This window comes from Tursiops truncatus, chromosome 14, assembly GCF_011762595.2.
Source record: "Tursiops truncatus isolate mTurTru1 chromosome 14, mTurTru1.mat.Y, whole genome shotgun sequence".
NCBI classification, from domain to species: domain Eukaryota; kingdom Metazoa; phylum Chordata; class Mammalia; order Artiodactyla; family Delphinidae; genus Tursiops; species Tursiops truncatus.
This window is the reverse complement of record NC_047047.1, coordinates 41,694,256-41,715,857: the sequence shown is the minus strand read 5'-3', so window position 1 is coordinate 41,715,857 and position 21,602 is coordinate 41,694,256.

Below are 21,602 nucleotides of genomic sequence, written 5' to 3'. Positions count from 1 at the left end.
TGAGACAATAAATGTATGGGCAATTATCTGTAGATCACCATGTCAGATGTTAAATCTCTTAGTTTGTGCTTTCTATGCTAGTTTTGCAGTCTTTTCTGTTGAGGAGAGGTTCACATTTTCTCATCATTTGAAGCTATGATGTGCTCTTCATTGATGTTACCGAGTGGAAATAATGTCTACTCTATATTTGGCTCTATAGACCTTCAACTCCAGGGCACAAGCCTAAAATTAGCATTAGAAAATCACTCCTGGACTCAGTAGAACTGATGAAGATGACTGCTTTCAGGGGACACCATAGCCAGGGGAAAGCTTTCTCGCATAAAGAAACAAATAGCAGTCCACTGCTGAGGATAACTTAAGGATAAAAATCAAAAAGTTAAACAGAAAAGGACCCACATCTACTGGGCCACAGAGAACCAAAGTAGGGTGCTCCTGATAAGAAATCATTATTCTTCCCGGTCACCCTGCACCACACTCTCTCTTTATCTCACTTAAAGGTAACAGAGTTCTACAGAAGATTATTTAGTAAAGATTCACTACACAAGAGCATATGAAGTCCAGACTCCCTGGTCAGGTTTGCAGATGACTGATTTATAACCCAGTCCTTAAATGGGTTTCACTACCAGTCTCCTTCTTCATGGTCTCTGTGGCCCAGATATGGCATAAAGAGAAACTAGGCATAATTTCTTACATCTCAGAAAAAACTGCTTCTGATCTGGGCCAGATCTGGAAATATATAGTTGATTCCAGAATAAGATAGTTTTGTAGCCCAGCGCCCCTGGGATTGTATAGTAGAAAAGCTTTTACTTTCTAACATTTTCATCATCTTATATTTATTTTTATTATTGCAATTTTGCTTCATTACATCATTGTGGTGGCTGCTTTTGTCTATGATGATGTCCCAAAGAACCTCTTTCTCATTATATATATGTCCGAAAGGTAAATCCATTTAAAAATGAGTTTTAACAAGGAATCCTTATCCTGACAAATAATCCTCTCTTCTTGTTACCAAAAAAGATAGACTAGAGTAGAGCAAATCTAAATAGGACGTTAAAATGGGATGTTTTTTATTTCCTGCTCTGGGGAACTACTCAAGGCGCATTTTGGAAATGTGCCTTCATTATGGAAAGTGGCAGTCAGCCTTGCTGACAAAAGTTCTTTAGCTTTTTAGCTTAGTGTCTTTGACACATGCTGGTGCCTGAAATCATGACTTCTATACCCCATTGGCTCAGTGCTCTCTGCTTCTAATGTTCCCTCTAAGAAGTTAGCAAAGTTAAAGTGTGTGGTAGTTTATTCTATTACTGTTTTGCAGGCTATCTTTAAGAAACACACGAATAGAATATTTTAGTTAAATAAATAAGAAAAAATGGCAAATCATTTCCATTCTTTTATTTTCCCAGTATGTAAGTGGAAAGAGAAAGGAAGAATAGATAGGAAAATCAAAACTAGCTACCTACTGGGTCAGGTATCTTACATGTCATTACTTTCATCCTCACAGCAACTATTAAACCCATTTTACAAACAACATTTCTGAGGTTCCAAAAGTTTAAGTCACTTGCTATGGCATATAGCTAGTATGGTTATTACAATAGGCTTTTTACAATTTTTGGTGCCTACTACTCAGGAAAATATAATTCTGAATGGACTTTCTGGCAGACTGAATGTGAAGATTAAGGAAAAAGAGGACATTAAAGAAGAATTCAGGGTGAATTTCCCAAGGAGTCCTGCGTTGTCAGGACGCTAGTGGATGTGACACATGCATGCACACACACAAAGGAGTGTCTTCAGATGAGTTTGGAACTTCATCAGGATTTCTTGGGCTTTAAATGCTAACATAACTGTGACTCTCCAAGAAAGTGATAGGAGATAGAGTTTCAAAACTTATACAACCTTGGATAACAGAGCATCTCAAAGGTTTGGTCTTACACAATTCTCACTTTGAGAATTTCTATGCTGAGTTGTCAATAAATTATGCTCATTAAAATTACACAAAGCAAACATTTCATATGTAAACTTTGGGTAAAAGGCAAACATTGTTTTATTTAAAACAAAAATACGGTTTTTCTAAATTTTTATTAGTTTTTCAATTTTGACTTTTAACAACTATGGTAGTAATTAGGATGTTTTTAAATAGTCCAGCTCTCTCTCTTTCTGGACACATGGAAAGACATATATCTCTGCGCACCCGAAGCTAGGTGTAATTGTTTAATTTACTTTGACCAATGGCAGGCAGATATTAGTACTGTGAGTCACCAAGGCAGAAGCTTTCAAAATGTATTAGCTTTGTCATGTCCTCTTTCCCTTTGTCATGATGACCAGCCACTACCAGATTGGATGTCCTCTGTTGGCTTCGTGTTCTGGACTAAAGGAAGCACAGAACAGAGCCTGAAGCTAGCACTTGATGGACAAGTGTAAGAAAGATAGATAGATAGATAGTTTGTTCTGAGTTACTGAAATTTAGTGTATCCTGACTAATAACTTAGGTAGCATGGTGTAGCATTCAAAACATACAGAATCACTCACACAAAATCACAGTGTCAAGTTCTCATTTTTTACTGACCAGCTCGATAAAAAAGTTGTAAAATTCATTTGACTTCTTCAGAGTCTCTGGGAAAATAATAAGTGCCTTCCTGGCAGGACTGTACTGAGGATTAAATGAGACTCTCCAAGAATGTGATTTGTGAGCTACAAAGCACATTGCACATTAAAGGTCTTACGCTTTTTTTAAATTTTAGATATGATAAAAAATCTATAAACAGCAATTAATGGCATATTATATTTATATTCTTCTGGTTTCTATCAATTTTAATACCAGTAGCCAAAGGACATAACTTATGACCTTATTATTTAACCCATATTCAATTTGTCTTAGAGCTTAATAAGAATCAACCATATTATTTAGTTACCTTCAACTATAACAAATATAAATGCCATTTATACTTATTTAACCTTATCTAGCTACTGATTTTTAAATTATAAAGGCATAAAATGATCATAAAAATAACTTCTATATTCCAAATATAACTTTATTCTAAGTAGAACTTATTTTGCTAATTCCCACTACACACTGATTGTAAGTCAATTTTCCCTGGTAGCTACACTCACTAAGAAACAACTTACTGTCCCAGGCTAGGGACAAGGATTAGTAGGAGGTAGAAAATGCATGACTCTGACTATCTAATCAATGCTTTATTGAAGTGGAAGAAGGAATAGACTCTAATGATGAAGACAAGTATTTCTATTAAGAGTGCTTCCTTGTCAGAAAGAACCCAATGCCATGTTCCCTCCTTCGTGTTCTCTCCATCACTCCTCTAGTCTGGGCCTTCTGAATCACTTGCCTGGACCACTGTAATATGTCCTAATGGGGCTTCCTAACTTCAAGCACTTCCTTTCCAAACATGACCACACTTGTTCCAGTTATCTTTATGTTCCATTAAAAGCATGAAGGTAACCATGTCACTTTATCCTCAGAAGAATTTAATGGCCCCAAAGCATTTAATTGCAGACGAACTCGAACCTATCTACCTAGCCTAGCGCAGTCTGGGTAAACAGTTGTGAAAGTAATTCCACTCCCATCGTACTTTTCTCCCTTATTTCTTCCAATGCATAGTTGCTATTACAAGCACACTAGACTGAGTTCTGGTTTCAAACCCAGTTTGGCTTCTCCTACGTAACACCTTTTTTGCCTGCTCTCCCTCCCCTTGAATTGTCTAAACTGCCACTCCTGAATTTGTCCAATCATTCCAGGTAGAGTTCTCCCCCCACTTCAAATTCATGTTAAAATTCCACCTCTTCTTTAATTTGTACAAACCTCAAGAATGACTAAATGTTGCCTTTCTCACTAGTACAATGAATGGTGACTCAGATTTCAAATTAAATTTAATTATAGGAAATATTTATTGCAAATGGGAATTTGTGGACTGAAATTACTATTAATCACAGATTATTTTATCTTCGAAACATTCCCATAAAGTGTATATTTTCATTTGTATTTTATATAAAAGAAAACTGGGATTTTAGTAAAGCCAAATAACATTTTCCAAAAATATGCAGAAACTTCTTTTGCAAACAATAATTTCCACAATTATTAGGTGATGTTTATAAACAAGGGTAAATGAATAAATGCTCACATATGCAGCTGATTTTTAATGAAAAATTCTAAGCTTTTAGTCCCTCAGCAAGAGTTTTTCAATCACATAAATCCCATTACAGCGTTGAATGAGTAGATAAGGTATTTGTAACATAATTCCAAATGTTTTGTTTAAATGCCTTGATAGCACCTTGAAACAATTTACTCTCTACACTAGCACCTCAGAACGGCCAATAAATCTTGTTCTTCTGATCAGAAGAACAGACAAAATTAAGCCATTCGTCAGTAATGACGAATGAAGTATCAGGCAAGTAGGTTTAAAAAATCAGCTTCACAAGTACCAGATGATGGAAATATAAGTTAACTCCAGTTCATGTGAAGAAAGTATAAAGGCATGGGGTTTCAGTTAACAGTACACTTAATGTTATTAAGAATTGAGACATATCCATGAGCAAACATGAAATCACGGGCTGTGGTGAGGTGGCACAGTGTCCAGGACAAAATAGTTCCCACAGTCTCTGCTCCAGTTAGTATGTGTCTAGAACAGGCATGAGTTCATCATTTTGCGTTCAACCTGGATAAAATGTGGTACATTCTAACAATGGTGAAGATGATGATGAAGGGTCTGAAAACCAAGCATTATGGAGAATTATTAAAGGAATTGCGGGGGTGAGGAAGACTTAGGGAAGTCCCACAACTGAAGGACAGAATAAGAACCAATAAATGAAGGTTACAGATGGTAGTTCTAACAATCTGGATAAAGAAACCTGCTCAGAACTCAACAAAAGTGAAACAGGCTGTGTTTTCCCTTGGCTCCCAAGATATCCCTTTTTCCTGGCTCTCTCCCTTTGCTTGAAATGACGCTACTCAACATGATGTCCACCATGAGCTAAGAGCTTGCACTCAACTGAGAGTCTTATGCTGCTTCCTTCACAGAGAAAGTCTTGCTACATGTAAAACAGCTGAACTAAGTGGTGTGCTTACTGACCTACTACATTTACGTTCTGGTAAAAGCTCTCAATCTCATAGATAAAAAGGAGACCACACTTCTGCCTTGTTCTAAGGTCTGTACTCCTTCCCTCTCTCTATCCACAACCTCAAGCATGTAATCTTCAAAGTCATGTTGCCCATCTCTTATAAGCAAAGTGATTGTATACACACAGGATTTCATAGATATTTCTAATATTAAATATTCTATCCCTTTTTCCACAAAGCATAATGTTAAAGTGTCACAAGAGGCACACTGATTTTTTTCCTCAAAAATATGGTATACATGAGCTATCCTTTTGCCTTCTCGCTAAAGAATATTAGAAAATCATGATTATAATATTATATGGATTTTTTTTCATTCTATCAGTGAAGAAAATATTGTCAAAGAAATAAATGTCTAAGCATGTCAGTTAAAGTCATCAGCAGTGGGACAGTGCCCATTGTTAGGGCATTGGGGTGCTTTTTGATTCCCCTGAAATCCTGATATACAGGTAGCTCCCTACTCCATCCTTGAATTCAGTAGCTCTGTTAAAAAATTAACCTTAATGTACACCTTTAATCCATGAAGACTGAGGCTATCATCCACACAGCTGGAACACTTATCTCTGCCAGGGAAGTTGGCCAGAATGGATGGATATACAATAACTGTTGCACAGCCCTCCCACTAATATCTTCTGATCCCTCCTTAGAACTTGAATAAAGGTGTCAGAATCCTGAATAAAGGTGTCAGAATCCATTATCACTACCAGAATAACAGAATCTCAATTCCAGAAGCATGGTCCTTTCTTGGATCTAAACTCATGCACAGACTCCAGGAAAAAAAAAAAAAAAGTACTTCAGGTTTGGGGAACATGTACTCCTAGTAAGGAAACAGTATTTTAAATCTCATAATCTTATGTATATTGCCTTTAAAATTTCTTAGCATTTAAATTGGAAGGGAAGAGGTAAAACTGTCATTATTTGTGGATAACATGATACTGTATATAGAAGTCTCCACCAAAAAACCATTAGCACTAATAAATGAATTCAGTAAAGTTGCAAGATACAAGATTAATACACAGAAATATGTTGTTTTTCTATAGACTAATAATGAACCATTAGAAAGAGAAAGCAAGAAGATAATCATGTTCAAAATTGCATCAAGAAGAATAAAATAGCTAGGAATAAACACTACCAAGGAGGTGAAAGACCTATACACTGAAAACTATAAAACGCTGGCAAAGGTAACTGAAGAGGATACAAAAAAATAGAAAGATATCCCAGGTTTATGGATTGGAAAAATTAATACTGTTAAAATGTCCATACTTCACAAAGCAATCTACAGATATAATGCAATCCCTATCAAAATACCAATGACATTTTTCACAGAACTAGAACAAATAATCCTAAAATTTATATGGCATCCTCAAAGACCCCAAATAGCCAAAGCAATCTTGACAAAAAAGAACAAAACTGGACGTATCACAAGCCCTGACTTCAGACTATACTGCAAAGCTACAATAATCAAAACTATATGGTACTGGTACAAAAACAGACACATAGATCAATGGAACAGAACAGAGAGCCCAGAAATAAGCCCACACACACTTATGGCCAATTAATCTACTACAAAGGAGGCAAGAATATACAATGGGGAAAAGACAGTCTCTTTAATAAGTGGTACTGGGAAGATTGAACAGCATTATGTAAAAGAATGAAATTAGAAAATTTCCTCACAACATATACGAAAATAAACTCAAAATAGATTAAAGACCTAAATGTAAGACTAGAAATCATAAAACTCCTAGAAAAAACATAGGAAAATATTCTTTGACATAAATCATAGCAATATTTTTTGGATCTGTGTCCTAAGGCAAAGAAAACAAAAGCAAAAATTAACAAATTGGGCCTAATTAAACTTAAAAGGTTTTGCACAGCAAAGGAAATCATCAACAACAAAAAAGACAACCTTACTGAATGGTAGAAAATATTTGCAAGTGATATAATGGAAAAGGAGTTAATATTCAAAATAAGCAAATAGTTCATACAACTCAGTATCAAAACAACAAACAACCTGATTAAAAAATGGGCAGATGACCTGAACAGGCATTTTTCAAAAGAAGATATAGAGATGGTAAACAAGCACATGAAAAGATGTTCAACATCACTAATCGTCAGAGAAATCCAAATCAAAACCACAATAAGATATCACCTCACACCTGTCAGAATAGCTATCATCAAAAAGACCGTAAATAATAGATTTTGGCAGGGATGTGGAGAAAAGGGAACCCTAGTATACTAGTATACTGTTACAAGGAATGCAAATTGGTACTGCCACTATGGAAAACAGTATGGAAGTGCCTCAAAAAACTAATAATAGAACTACCATACGACCTAGGAATCCCACTCCTGGGTATATATCTGAAGACAACAAAAACACTAATTCAAAAGGATACATGCACCCCAATGATATTCATGGCAGCATTATTTACAGTAGCCAAGACATGGAAGCAAGCTAAGCGTCCATCAACAGATGAATGGATAAAGAAGAGGTGGTATATGTATATATGTATATATATAATGGAATATTACTCAGCTATAAAAAAGAATGAAATTTTGCCATTTGCAACAACATAAATGGACTTGGAGGGTATTATGCTTAGTGAGATAAGTCAGACAGAAAAAGATAAATACTGTGTATTATCACTTATATGGGGAATTAAAAAATAAAACAAATGAATATAACAAAACAGAAACAGACTCATGGATATAGAGAACAAACTAGTGGCTACGAATGGGGAGAGGGATAGGAGGAAGGGCAAGAAAAGGGTATGGAATTGAGAGGTACGAACTACTATGTGTAAATAAATAAGGTACAAGGATATATTGTTCAGCACAGGAAATATAGCCAATATTTTATAATAACTTTAAATGGAGTATAATCGATAAAATGTTTGAATCATTATGTTGTATACCTGAAACTAATATTGTAAATCAACTATACGTCTGTTAAAAAGTATTCTTTGATAGAGGCCCTAATATGTGATAGATATATCAGTCTGACCAAATTTTCAAAGAATGCAGAATCCCAAATTGAGTCAATTATGCAAATTGCTTGCTAAAGGATTAATTTAATGTTTGACCAAGTCTGAAGAAAGAAGACTTGCTGGCCAAAGTCATTTTGTCATCAGTTCCACCCTTGCTGTCTGGCTTCCAAGTAGTTCCAGGCCTTGTAAAGCACTGGAGGAAGACAAGAAGGTGCGAGGAAGGAAGTCAAAGTATCTCTTCCACTCTCTCTTTTGCCTCCTGTAGTATCTTTCTGCAGTGACTATACCGTTTCCATGGCTCCTTGATAGACAGTCCCACCTTTTGTGACTCAGCTCCCATAAGCAAAACCTCATTCCAACTGAGCTTTGGGCTCTCAGGATGAATCTCACATCTCAATTGGGAAACAGGTAGCCTCTCCTAGCCCTAGGAATGGTAGCTACTTCCTCCTAGTGCTAATATCTGTGACACTTAATTTGGGTTCTCCATTCTGTGATCACCTGTGTTATTATTTTAAATAACCTTCCATTAAAATATATAGTTTTAAAATCCTGGCTGGACCCTGACTGATACAGAGAATGTGAAATAAAAAAAAAAAAAATCAGCCTTGAAAACTAAAAAAAAAAAAAAAGACTGGCACAGAAGAAATCAACATTAGAGTGACCATATAGCTGAATGTTCAGGGATGTGACCTCTCTTGTCCTAACAGCAGCTTCATCTGTGGAGAAACGGGTGAAGCAAGCATTTACACACTCCTTGTCTGGAATCATTAATGTTTTTAAAGCTAACTTCAGTTTATAATTTTGAAACTCATGTAGCTTTGTCTACACAAAGAAAGTCCACAACTAGTGGATATCAGTATCTTATCCTGGTGATGACTTATTCTCATTTTAAATTAAGAAAAATCCTTCTGGTTTCAATAATCAGAATCTGAAAGATTTATATATGTGAGACTGCCCATGAGAGTCTGATCTTCCTCTTCATTTATCAGAACATCAGTATTCTGAGCCCAAAGCCTGAAAATCCAAAGCCTAAAATACAGGGAATTCTCCCAGGTTACAAATGTCACCATGTGAAGGACTATCTAACTGATAAGCCAGCATTCCCCACGTCTCAACTAGATGGCATATTGCCACCTTGTCCTGCATGTTGCAGAATATCCTAGAGATTCTGTAAGTGAAATTTGCCATATTTTACTCACAGAGTAGTTTTGAAAATTAAATGAGATCGTACATAGAAAAACACCTTTTGAGTTACCAAAGATAGTAATAAAAAACATAAAAAAGTGTATTGACCATTAACTTTCATCATTAACTAAATCTCTTAGCTTGATAAATACTGAAGAATGGCTGAAAGATGGGGATATTCTATGAAGAGTAGACTATTAGCTCATTGATCTAATTAGAATTCACTTCAGCTTCACTTAACATGTTAAGTCAGAACACTGACTGTACATTAGGCTACCAGTAAGGAAGAGTATATTGAAATCCAATTTGGGGTCCTAGGGGATGCAAGTAACTTAACATGGTATGTGAGCATTTATTAAACTCATTATTAAGTTTCCTTGGAAAATAAAGACTGTTATAGAAAAAAAAAGAAAACTGTAAACAGAATATACAAATCCATATCAATTAATTACAAAACTACACATATTTATTCATTACCTATGATGGTTCAAGTATTTGATAAGGCAGCTGGAAATAGAAACATTAGAAGCACAAACTCTCACTCAAGGAGCTCAGTGTAATAGGGAAGCAAATGTACACACAAGTGATTAAGCAGCAAAATGAGAAGTGCAATAATAAAAAATAAGTACCAGATATAGAAGAAGTACAGAAAAGTCAGTGATTAATTCTAGTTTGGATATTCAAGGAAGATCTCAGGAGGAGACAATGCCAGGCCATGATTTTGATGACTTGATTGGCTTTCTCAGGTAGATAAGTAGTGGAGGGGAAAAAAGTAATTCCAGACAGAGAAAACAGGTATGTGGAGGCATAAAAGTATGAAATCACATGGAACCTTCAGGGAATCATAAGCAAATCCATATATTCTGAACAGAGTGCATGTGGTGAAAAACCAGGGGAGATGAGCATGGAGAGGTTGCAGGGTCACAATGTAAGTGGCCTAACATACAGAGCTGGAAAACTTCTGCCTTCCACCTTTAGGCAAACGGCTGCCACAAGAAGGTTTTAAGTAGCGGAGCAATATAATCAGATTTGTATGTTAAAAAGGTGCATTTAATGACTATGTTGAGAATGAACTGGGGTGAAGCATGATAAAAGGGCAATATAACCAGTTATATGTATTCAACAGATTTTAAAAATATACATCCAAAGTTTTTACTCCTACCAGGACACTTACGATCTCAAGCGATTGGGCAGCCGATGAGGGACCCCACTAAGTTAAAGAGTAGATATTTTGCCTCCCTAGCATCATCCTGCAGGACTGAATTAAAGCCCCTTCCTTCCTTCTTCATTGTATCTTCCATTAAACCTAGTTCCATTTTCATTCCTCTGAAGCCAAATCAAAGTCATAACAGAGCTAACTGTCATTTCCAGGCATGTGAAGCAGGATAAACCCAACCAGGCACACCCAGCCCTTTGGCATAAATCATCTGAGCACGTGGAGAGGACAGGAAACACAGGGTGAAGAGAGGTGATCTTGGAAAAAGCAATGAATGAAGGAAGCTGCTTATTTCATGATTAAGAATGAAGGTCAAGTGGTCAATGTGAGTCCCTCATAGGCAAGGACATTTGCATCCATCACTACACCCATGATGTCTGGCACATAGCAGTTATTTCAACAAATGTTGAAAGAAAGAAATGATTTAAAAAATAAGAATGAGGAAGTAGGAAGGAAGGCTGGAAAGAAAGGAGTGAAGAGAAAGGGAAGGGGAGGAAGTAAAAACAAAAGAAAAATTTCATTGTGGGGGGTGTTTACAATCCTCCTAGAAAAATTAAATGGACTAAAATCATAAGGGGAAAAATTCAGGAAACTAAGAGATCTAAAGAGGCTTCATTTTACATATAAAATCCCGATTAAAATCAAATTATTTTTCTTAAGTTGAAGGTTTCCATGATGAACATAGATATTGACAGTTTAGCCCTCAAGGGAAATTCAGGAAGCCAGGAATGGCTCACTCAGCTGTGACACCACTGACAAAGATCTGAAAAGGAAAGAACATTTGGTGAAGGAAAAAAAAAAAAAAATCACTGAATTCATGAACGCTTTGATGTGATCAACAGCATTTTCTGATATGCAGAGAGCACATGTCAGAGAGATGGACAAGATCAGCTCCCAGGAGGCTGAAGAAATCGGCTCTGAAACCTTCCGGCCACTTCACCTTGCCTTACCTTGGCTGCTTGTTAGTGATCCCCGAGGGATAAATGCATTAAAGTTGATAGAAGCATAATGTGTACTGTGTATATATTAAGGAAAATATAAAATTAATCGCTTCCTCTTCATTTCAGGTTGCTTCAGCAGCAGCTGCATGAAGTTTGAGAGTTTAGTTTTGTTTGTATTTCTAATGAGCTTGGGGCCTTTGTGAAGAAAGTTAAAAGCATTTTAGTGAATGTCCCTAAATCTTATGGTCATTTTAAAATTCAAGACACTGGGAAATCCGAGTTGTACAACATGTCAACTTGAGAGGAGCTAAATTTATGGCTCTCTAGTCAGCCAGTACAGTTCTTTTATAAGCCTACAAGTCTATTGTATCAAGCTCATTAACCTGTAGACAGTTTTAAAGGCTTCTGCAAAACACTCATTTACAATATTGAATGGGTTAGGTACTGAATGCCCTGATCTTGTATGTCTGCCCATTGTCTGAAACTTATTTTAGAGGAGGATACTGTTGTATGCAGACCTCTCTAAAAATAAATTTGAAGCAGGCAATTCTTATTTGTCTTTATGTTTCAATCGCATTTAACCTGGGAAGTAATCTACTGTAGTGTTTAAAAGCATAAGCTTCATAGCTGGAGAGAGCCTGTGTTTGAATCCCATGTTTGCCACTCACTAAGCTAAACAACATCGATCAAGTCATTAAGCATATCTGTATCTTCGTTTTCTCAACAGGAAAATGGAAATAGCAATACTACCTACATAACTTAAAGCATCATTGGGAACACTAAGTGAGTTATGGAAATTTCTCATAGCAGTGCCTGGCAAATGCTCAAGAAACATCAGGAATAATAATAATACTTATTACTATTGTTATTAATTCTCAATACTTTTTTGGCCAATCTTTAACTGCTAATGTCCCTACGTTCCCATTCCATAAGTTCTCTGTTTGCTTCCAAATTTTCTTGACTCCATCCTAATTTATATGACATTTCCAAAAAAAGCCTGTATTTCAACGCAATACGCATAGATACATATAACTCTCTCTCTCTCTCTCTCTCTCTCTCGTGTGCATGTGCATGCACACAACCACATACACAAACACAAAACAACTTCTCACAAAACAATATTTACCTTTAATTCATATTATGAAATTGACATGGTCTAGTGTACTCTATTTAAAAAGAAATGCTGGACTTCCCTGGTGGCGCAGTGGTTAAGAAGCTGCCTGCCAACGCAGGGGACACGAGTTTGAGCCCTGGTCCAGGAAGATCCCACATGCCGTGGAGCAACTAAGCCTGTGCACCACAACTACTGAGCCTGTGCTCTAGAGACCGTGAGCCATAACTACTGAGCCCACATGCCACAACTACTGAAGCCTGAGTTACTAGAGCCTGTGCTCCACAACAAAAGAAGCCACTGCGATGAGAAGCCTGCACACCGCAACGAAGAGTAGCCCCCACTCGCTGCAAATAGAGAAAGCCCGCATGCAGCAACTAAGACCCAACGCAGCCAAAAATAAATAAATAAATAAATTTATTTTAAAAATAAATAAAAAAGATATGCTAGTCATGACCCATTAAATTGATTTTATAACATAGAAATAAATCATAGCCCATTGTTTGAAAAGCAATCTTATAAAAGAGAAGCGCTAATCAGATAAACTGTTATATTTTTAAAGGATGATGTTAAGTAATGAGTTAGCCCTAGAAGAACAGATTTTCCTATTATAAGAGGCCTAAAATGACTTTACCTAATAGAAATGTGTGGAAATGATGGATAAGTAGGAGCAATTTTGCACTGAAACATTCATTTCTATTCCCTAAATCCAAGTTAAATGTGATCCATTCCTGACTCTGGTAAGTTCTTTTATCAACAACTGTCTCTGAAATATCTGCTCATGATTCAGAACTGTGCATTAAAATAAGGGATACATGTCTATGATCAGTTCACTAATAATTTAAAAGAAACACATAATTTGTGTGGTGCCTAGTTTCAGAAAAGACTGACTAGAAATCACCCACTTAAGAAAGAACTAACAATGCCAGAAAAGATACCCTTAATGGTATTGTGACTAAAAGCTTATGGCTTCTTATTGATGGAGCTTTTGAATATTCGGCTAGAACAATACAAAATAATGCTGCATCTCCTGGATAAATGAGACAATTGCTTAGCTGATTCTATTTAGAAAATAAAGTAATGTATTACTTGCTCCCATGATAGTCAAAAAAAAAAAGAATTTTTAATTTTGCCACCAATATATGCTAACAACCTTTTTTTGTGCAATGAACCTCTTTGGAAGCCTAGAGAAGTCTATGAACCCCTTCTTAGAAAAGATTTTTTAAATACATAATATCAAACGATGGGATTAAAAAGTAGGACAATTATATTAAAGTACTGATCAATTTATAAGGCCCCCTGATAGTTCTGGAACCCAAGTTAAGAAATATATGACTATGAAAAAAATGTTTTATATATATATATGGAAAGAGAGAGATTTGTTTTCCTACCTTATTCAAGCACATCCTTGAAGAGGTAAATAAAATAACTTACTCTGTAATAAATTAGATGTGGTCTAGTAAACTTTAATCCAAGTTGTGTTTTTTTGTTGTTGCTGTTGTTTTTGCGGTACACGGGCCTCTCACTGTTGTGGCCTCTCCTGTTGCGGAGCACAGGCTCCGGACGTGCAGGCTCAGCAGCCATGGCTCATGGGCCCAGCCACCCCCCGGCATGTGGGATCTTCCTGGACCGGGGCACGAACCCGTGTCCCCTGCATCGGCAGGCGGACTCTCAACCACTGCGCCACCAGGGAAACCCCCAAGTTGTGCTTTTTTATTATCCTTTTTTCTTTTTGATGTTAGGGTAATATGGCAAGATTTGAAGACAAAACATATTTCTGCAGAATGAATTCCACTAGTAGCACTACAAACTGAATCATATTATATGGATAAATCTAGTTACTATAATGTCAGTACAAAATAATCTTCAAACATGTATGCTTAGAGCTTCCAGGTTGGAGAAACAGAACACTTCGGCACACCATTGTGCAGGTTGCCAAACTCCATGATACCTTTGTTTGGGACCACGTCCTACATATCTCTTTATTTGGCTGTTGTTAATATAATGAGCATCTAAAACTGCAGAATCACAGGCTTCAGAAGTTTTGTCACTATTTTGATGTTTCATCTTTGGAAAACTGCTATCAGGCAAGGAGTTTCCTCTGTTCTGCCTTATTGTCATTGACCAAAAATCTACTTCATACAAGCAATCTAAAGAACTGGCTTTCTCAGATTTCAATTCATGATTCTTTGGAAAGCTTTGGAAAAAAGAGAACCCCTAAAAATAATATTTGTTGACGGAGACAAGATGGCAGAATAGAAGGACGTGAGCTCACATCCTCTCACGAAAACACTAAAATCACAACTAACTGACGAACAACAATAGTAAAAAAAAAGACTGGAAGCTACAAAAAAGATATTCTACATCCAAAGACAAAGAAGAAGCCACAACGAGATTTTAAGAGGGGTGCAATCGTTATAAAATCAAACCTGATACCCGCCGGGTGGGCAGCCCACAAACTGGAGAATGCTTATATTGCAGGGGTTCATCCATAGGAGTGAGGGTTCTGAGCCAAATGTCTGGCTCCCTAGCCTGGGGGTCTGGCATTGAGAAGAGGAGCTCCCAGAGTATCTGGCTTTGAAAGCCACTAGGACTTGATCGCCAGCAATCCACAGGACTGGTGGGAAGCAGAAGCTCCACTCTTGGAGGGTACACACAGGGTCTCATGTGCACCACAACCCAAGGAAAAAGCAGTGAGTTCATAGGAGACTGGGCCAGACCTACGTGCTGGTCTTGGAGAGTCTCCTGAGGAGCTGGGGGGTGGCTGTGGCTCACTGTGGGGACAGAGACACTGGTGGCAGTGGTTCTGGGGAGTACTTATTGGTGTGAGACTTCTTGGAGGCTGCCATTTTCTCACCAAGACCTGGCCCCACCCAACAGCCTATAGGCCCCAGTGCTGGGACACCTCAGGCCAAACAATCAGCAGGGTGGGAACACAGCCCCAGCTACCAGCAGACAGGCTGCCTAAAATCCTGGTGAGCCAACAGCTGCCTGGTAAACACACCTCTTGACATGGCCCTGCCCACCAGAGGAACAAGACCCAATTTCACCCACCAGTGGACAGGACCCAGTCCCTCCTACCAGAAAGTATGCACAAACTTCTCAGACCAGCCTCATCCACCAGGGGTCAGACACCAGAAGAAAAAGGAATTACAACCCTGCAGCCTGCAGAATGGAAAACACAATCACAGAAAGTTAGACAAAATGAAGGCAGAGAAATATGTTCCAGGTGGAGGAACAAGATAAAACCCCAGAAGAACAACTAAGGGAGGTAAAGATAGGAAATCTATCTGAAAAAGAATTCAGAGTAATGATAGTAAAAACAATCCAAGATCTCGGAAAAATAATGAAGGCACAGACCGAGAAGATACAAGCAATATTTAATAAAGAATTAGAAGGTCTAAAGAACAAACAAACAGAGAAGAACTGAAATTAAAAAAATACACTAGAAGTAATCAATAGCAGAATAAATGAGGCAGAAGAACAGATAAGTGAGCTGGAGGACAGAATGGTGGCAATCAGTGGTGTTGAACAGAATAAAGAAAAAAGAATGAAAAGAAATGAAGACAATTTAAGAGACCTCAGGGACAACATTAAGCACACCAACATTCGTATTATAGAGGTCCCAGAAGAAGAGAGAGAGAAAGAGCATGAGAAAATATTTGAAGAGGTAACAGCTGAAAACTTCCCTAACATGGGAAAGAAAACAGTCACCCAAGTCTAGGAAATGCAGAGTGCCAGGCAGGATAAACCCAAGGAGTAACACCCTGAGACACACAGTAATCAAACTGCCAAAAATTGAAGACAAAGAAAAAATATTAAAAGCAACAAGGGGGGCTTCCCTGCTGGCGCAGTGGTTGAGAGTCCGCCTGCCGATACAGGGGACATGGGTTCTTGTCCCGGTCGAGGAAGATCCCACGTGCCACGGAGCAGCTGGGGCTGTGAGCCATGGCCGCTGAGCCTGCGCGTCCGGAGCCTGTGCTCCGCAACAGGAGAGGCCACAACAGTGAGAGACCGCATAACGCAAAAAAAAAAAAAAAAAAGCAACAAGGGAAAAGCAACAAATAACATACAAGGGAATCCCCATAAAGTTATGACCTGATTTTTCAGCCAAAACTCTGCAGGCCAGAAGGGAGTGGCACAATATATTTAAACTGATGAAAGGGAAAAACCTACAACCAGGAATACTCTACCCAGAAAGGCTCTAGTTCAGATTTGATGGAGAAATCAAAAGTTTTACAGGTAAGCAAAAGTTAAGAGAATTCAGCACCACCAAACAAGCTTTACAACAAATACTAAAGGAACTTCTCTAGGTGAAAAAGAAAAGGCCACAACTAGAAACAAGAAAATTACGAATGGGAAAGCTCACCGGTAAAGGCAAACAAATGTACAGTAAATGTCGGAAATCATCCACACACAAATATGATATCAAAACCAGCAATCATGAGAAGAGGAGAGCACAAATGCATAATATTGGAAATGCATTTGAAATGAAAAGACCAGCAACTTAAAACAATCTTGTTTATATACAGACTGCTGTATCAAAACCTCATGGTAACCACAAACAAAAAATCTACAACAGATACACACACAAAAAAGAAAAAGCAATCCAAACAAAACACTGAAGTCAGTCATCAAATCACAAGAGAAAGGAACAAAAGAGGAAGGGAAGAAAAAAGTACCTACAAAAAGAATCCAAAACAATTAACAAAATGGCAATAAGAACATACATATCGATAATTACCTTAAATATAAAGTAAATGGATTATATGCTTCAACCAGAAGACATAGACTGGCTGAATGGATACAAAAACAATACCTGTATATATGCAGTCTACAAGAGACCCACTTCATCTCTAGGGACACATATAGACTGAAAGTGAGGGGATGGAAAAGGGTATGCCATGCAAATGGAAATCAAAAGAAAACTGGAGAAGTAATATTCATATCAGGCAAAACAGACTTTCAAATAAAGACTGTTACAAGAGACAAAGACAGACACTACATAATGATCAAGGGAAAAATCCAAAAGAAGATATAACAATTACAAATATATATGCACCCAGCGTAGGAGGATCTCAAAATATAAGGCAAATGCTAACAGCCATAAAAGGAGAAATCGACAGTAACACAGTAAGTGTGGGACTTTAACATCCCACTTTCAACAATGGACGATCATCCAGACAGAAAATCAATACAGAAACACAGGCGCTAAATGACACATTAGCCCAGAAGGACTTAATTGATATTTATAGAGCTTTCCATCTGAAAGCAGCAGAATACACATTCTTTTAAAGTGCACATGGAGCAATCTCTAGGATTGATCACATGATGGGCCACAAAGAGAGCCTCAGTAAATTTAAGAAAATTGAAATTATTATCAAGCGTCGTTTCCGACCACAACATTATGAGATTAGAAATCAACTAAAAAAAAAAAAACAAACTATAAAAAACATTAACGGGCTTCCCTGGTGGCGCAGTGGTTGAGAATCTGCCTGCCAATGCAGGGGACACGGGTTCAAGCCCTTGTCTGGGAAGATCCCAAATGCCATGAAGCAACTAGGCCCGTGAGCCACAACTACTGAGCCTGCATATCTGGAGCTTGTGCTCCGCAACAAGAGAGGCCGCGACAGTGAGAGGCCTGTGCACCGCGATGAAGAGTGGCCCCCGCTCACCGCAACTAGAGAAAGCCCTCACACAGAAACAAAGACCCAACACAGCCAAAAATAAAGAAAGAAAGAAGCTTTCATTTAAAAAAACAAAACAAAACATTAACACATGGAGGCTAAACAATATGCTACCCAACAACCAATGGATCACTGAAGAAATCAAAGAGGAAATAAAAAAATATCTAGAGACAAATGAAAATGAAAACATGATCCAAAACCTATGGAACACAGCAAAAGCAGTTCTAAGAGGGAAGTTCATAGTGATACAATCTTACCTCAGGAAACAAGAACAATCTAAAATAAACAACCTACCCTTACCCCTAAAGCAACTAGAGGAAGAACAAAAATAACCCCAAAGTTAGTAGAAGGAAAGAAATCATAACAATTACAGCAGAAATAAATGAAATAGAGACAAAGAAAACAATAAAAAATATCAATGAAACTAAAAGCTGATTCTTTGAAAAGATAAACAAAGTTGATAAAACTTTAGCCAGATTCATCAAGAAAAAAAAGGGAGAGGGCTCAAATCAATAAAATTAGAAACGAGAAAGGAGAAGTTACAACGCACACCACAGAAATACAAAGAATCATAAGAGACTACTACAAGCAACTCTACGCCAATAAAATGAACAACCTAGGGACTTCCCTGGTGGTGCAGTGGTTAAGAATCTGCCTGCCAGTGCAGGGGACACAGGTTCGAGCCCTGGTCCAGGAGGATCACACATGCCATGGAGCAACAAAGACCATGCGCCACAACTACTGAGCCTGCGCTCTAGAGCCTGTGAGCCACAACTACTGAGCCCATCTGCCACAACTACTGAAGCCTGTGTGCCTAGAGCCTGTGCTCTACAACAAGAGAAGCCATTGCAATGAGAAGCCCACGCACCACAATGAAGAGATAGCCCCCACTCACCACCACTACAGAAAGCCTGTGTGCGGCAATGAAGACCAAATGCAGCCAAAAATAAATAAATTTGTTAAAAAAAAAAGGACAACCTAGAAGAAATGGGGAAATTTTCAGAAACGTACAATCTCCCAAGACTGAACCAGGAAGAAATAGAAAATATGAACAGATCAATCACAAGTACTGAAATTGAAATTGTGATTTAAAAACTCCCTACAAACAAAGGTCCAGGAACAGATGGCTTCACAGCTGAATTCTATCAAACATTTAGAGAAAAGTTAACACCTATACTTCTGAAACTATTGCAAAAAACTGCAGAGGAAAGAACACTCCCAAACTAATTCTATGAGGCCACCATCACCCTGATACCAAAATGAGACAAAGATACCATAAAAAAAGCAAATCACAGGCCAATATCACTGATGAACATGGGCACAAAAATCCTCAACAAAGTACTAGCAAACAGAATCTAACAATACATTAAAAGGATCATACTCCATGATCAAGTGGGGTTTATCCCCAGGATGCAAGGATTCTTCAATAGCTGCAAATCAGTCAGTGTGATACACCACAATAACAAATTAAAGAATAAAAACCATATGATCATCTCAATAAAGGCAGGAAAAGCTTTTGACAAAATTCAACACCATTTATGATAAAAACTCTCCAGAGAATAGGCATAGAGGGAACCCACCTCAACATAATAAAGGCCATATATGAAAAACCTATAGCTAATATCATGCTCAATGGTGAAAAGCTGAAAGCATTTCATCTAAGATCAAGAACAAGACAAGGATGTCCACTTTCGCCACTTTTTATCAACATAGTTTTAGAAGTCCTATCCACGGCAATCAGAGAAGAAAAGGAAATAAAAGGAATCCAAATCAGAAAAGAAGAAGCAAAACTGTCACCGTTTGCAGATGACAAGATACTATACATAGAAAATCCTAAAGATGTTAACAGAAAACTACTAGATTTCATCCATGAATTCAGTAAAGTTGCAGGATACAAAATTAACACACAGAAATATGTTGCGTTTCCATAAACTAACAACAAAAGATCAGAAAGAGAAATTAACAATCAATCCCATTTACCATCACATCAAAAAGAATAAAGTACCTAGGAATAAACTTACCTAAGGAGGCAAAAGACCTGTACTCTGAAAACTTTAAGATGCTGATGAAAGAAATCAAAGATGCCACAAACAGATGGAAACATATACCACGTTCTTGGATTGGAAGAATCAATATTTTTAAAATGACTATACTACCCAAGGCAGTCTACAGATTCAATGTAATCCCTAGCAAATTATCAATGACATTTTTCACAGAAATTGAATAAAAAATTTTTAAATTTGTATGGAGACACAAAAGATCCCAAACAGCCAAAGCAATCTTGAGAGAGAAAAACAGAGCTGGAGGAGTCAGGCTCCCTGACTTCACACTACAGTAATCAAAACAGTATGGTACTGTTACAAGGACAGAAATATCAATCAATGGAACAGGACAGAAAGCCCAGAAATAAACCCACTCACCTATGGTCAATTAATCTATGACAAAGGAGGCAAGAATACACAATGGAGAAAAGACAGTCTTTTCAATAAGTGGGGCTGGAAAAACTGGACAGCTACGTGGAAAAAAAGAACTTAGAACATTCTTTAACATCATATACAAAACTAAACTCAAAATGGATTAAAGACCTTAATGTAAGACCAGATATTATAAAGCTCTTAGAGGAAAACATAGGCAGAACTCCTTGACGTAAATTGCAGCAATACCTTTTTTGATCCACTTCCTAGAGTAATAAAAATTTAAAAAAATAATTAACAATAGGGACCCAATGAAAATTAAAAGCTTTTGCATAGCAAAGGAAACCATAAACAAAATGAAAAGAAAGCCCACAGGATGGGAGAGTATATTTGCAAAGGGTGGGACCGACAAGGGATTAATCTCCAAAATATACAAACAGCTCTTGCAGCTCAATATCAAAAAACCACACAGCCCAATCAAATAACGGGCAGAGGGCTTCCCTGGTGGCGCAGTGGTTGAGAGTCCACCTGCCGATGCAGCGGACACGGGTTCGTGCCCCGGTCCGGGAAGATCCCACATGCTGCGGAGCGGCTGGGCGCGTGAGCCATGGCCGCTGAGCCTGCGCGTCTGGAGCCTGTGCTCTGCTACGGGAGAGGCCACAACAGTGAGAGGTCTGCGTACTGCAAACAAACAAACAAACAAACAAAAAAAATGGGCAGAAGACCTAAACAGACATTTCTCTAAAGAAGACATAGAGATAGCCAAGAGGCACATGAAAAGATGTTCAACATCACTAATTATTATGAGAAGTGCAAATCAAAACTGCAATGAGATGGCACCTCACACTAGTCAGAATGGCCATCATCAAAAAGTCTACAAACAAAAAACGCTGGCGAGGGTGTGGAGAAGAGGGAACCCTCCTACACCGTTGGCAGGAATGT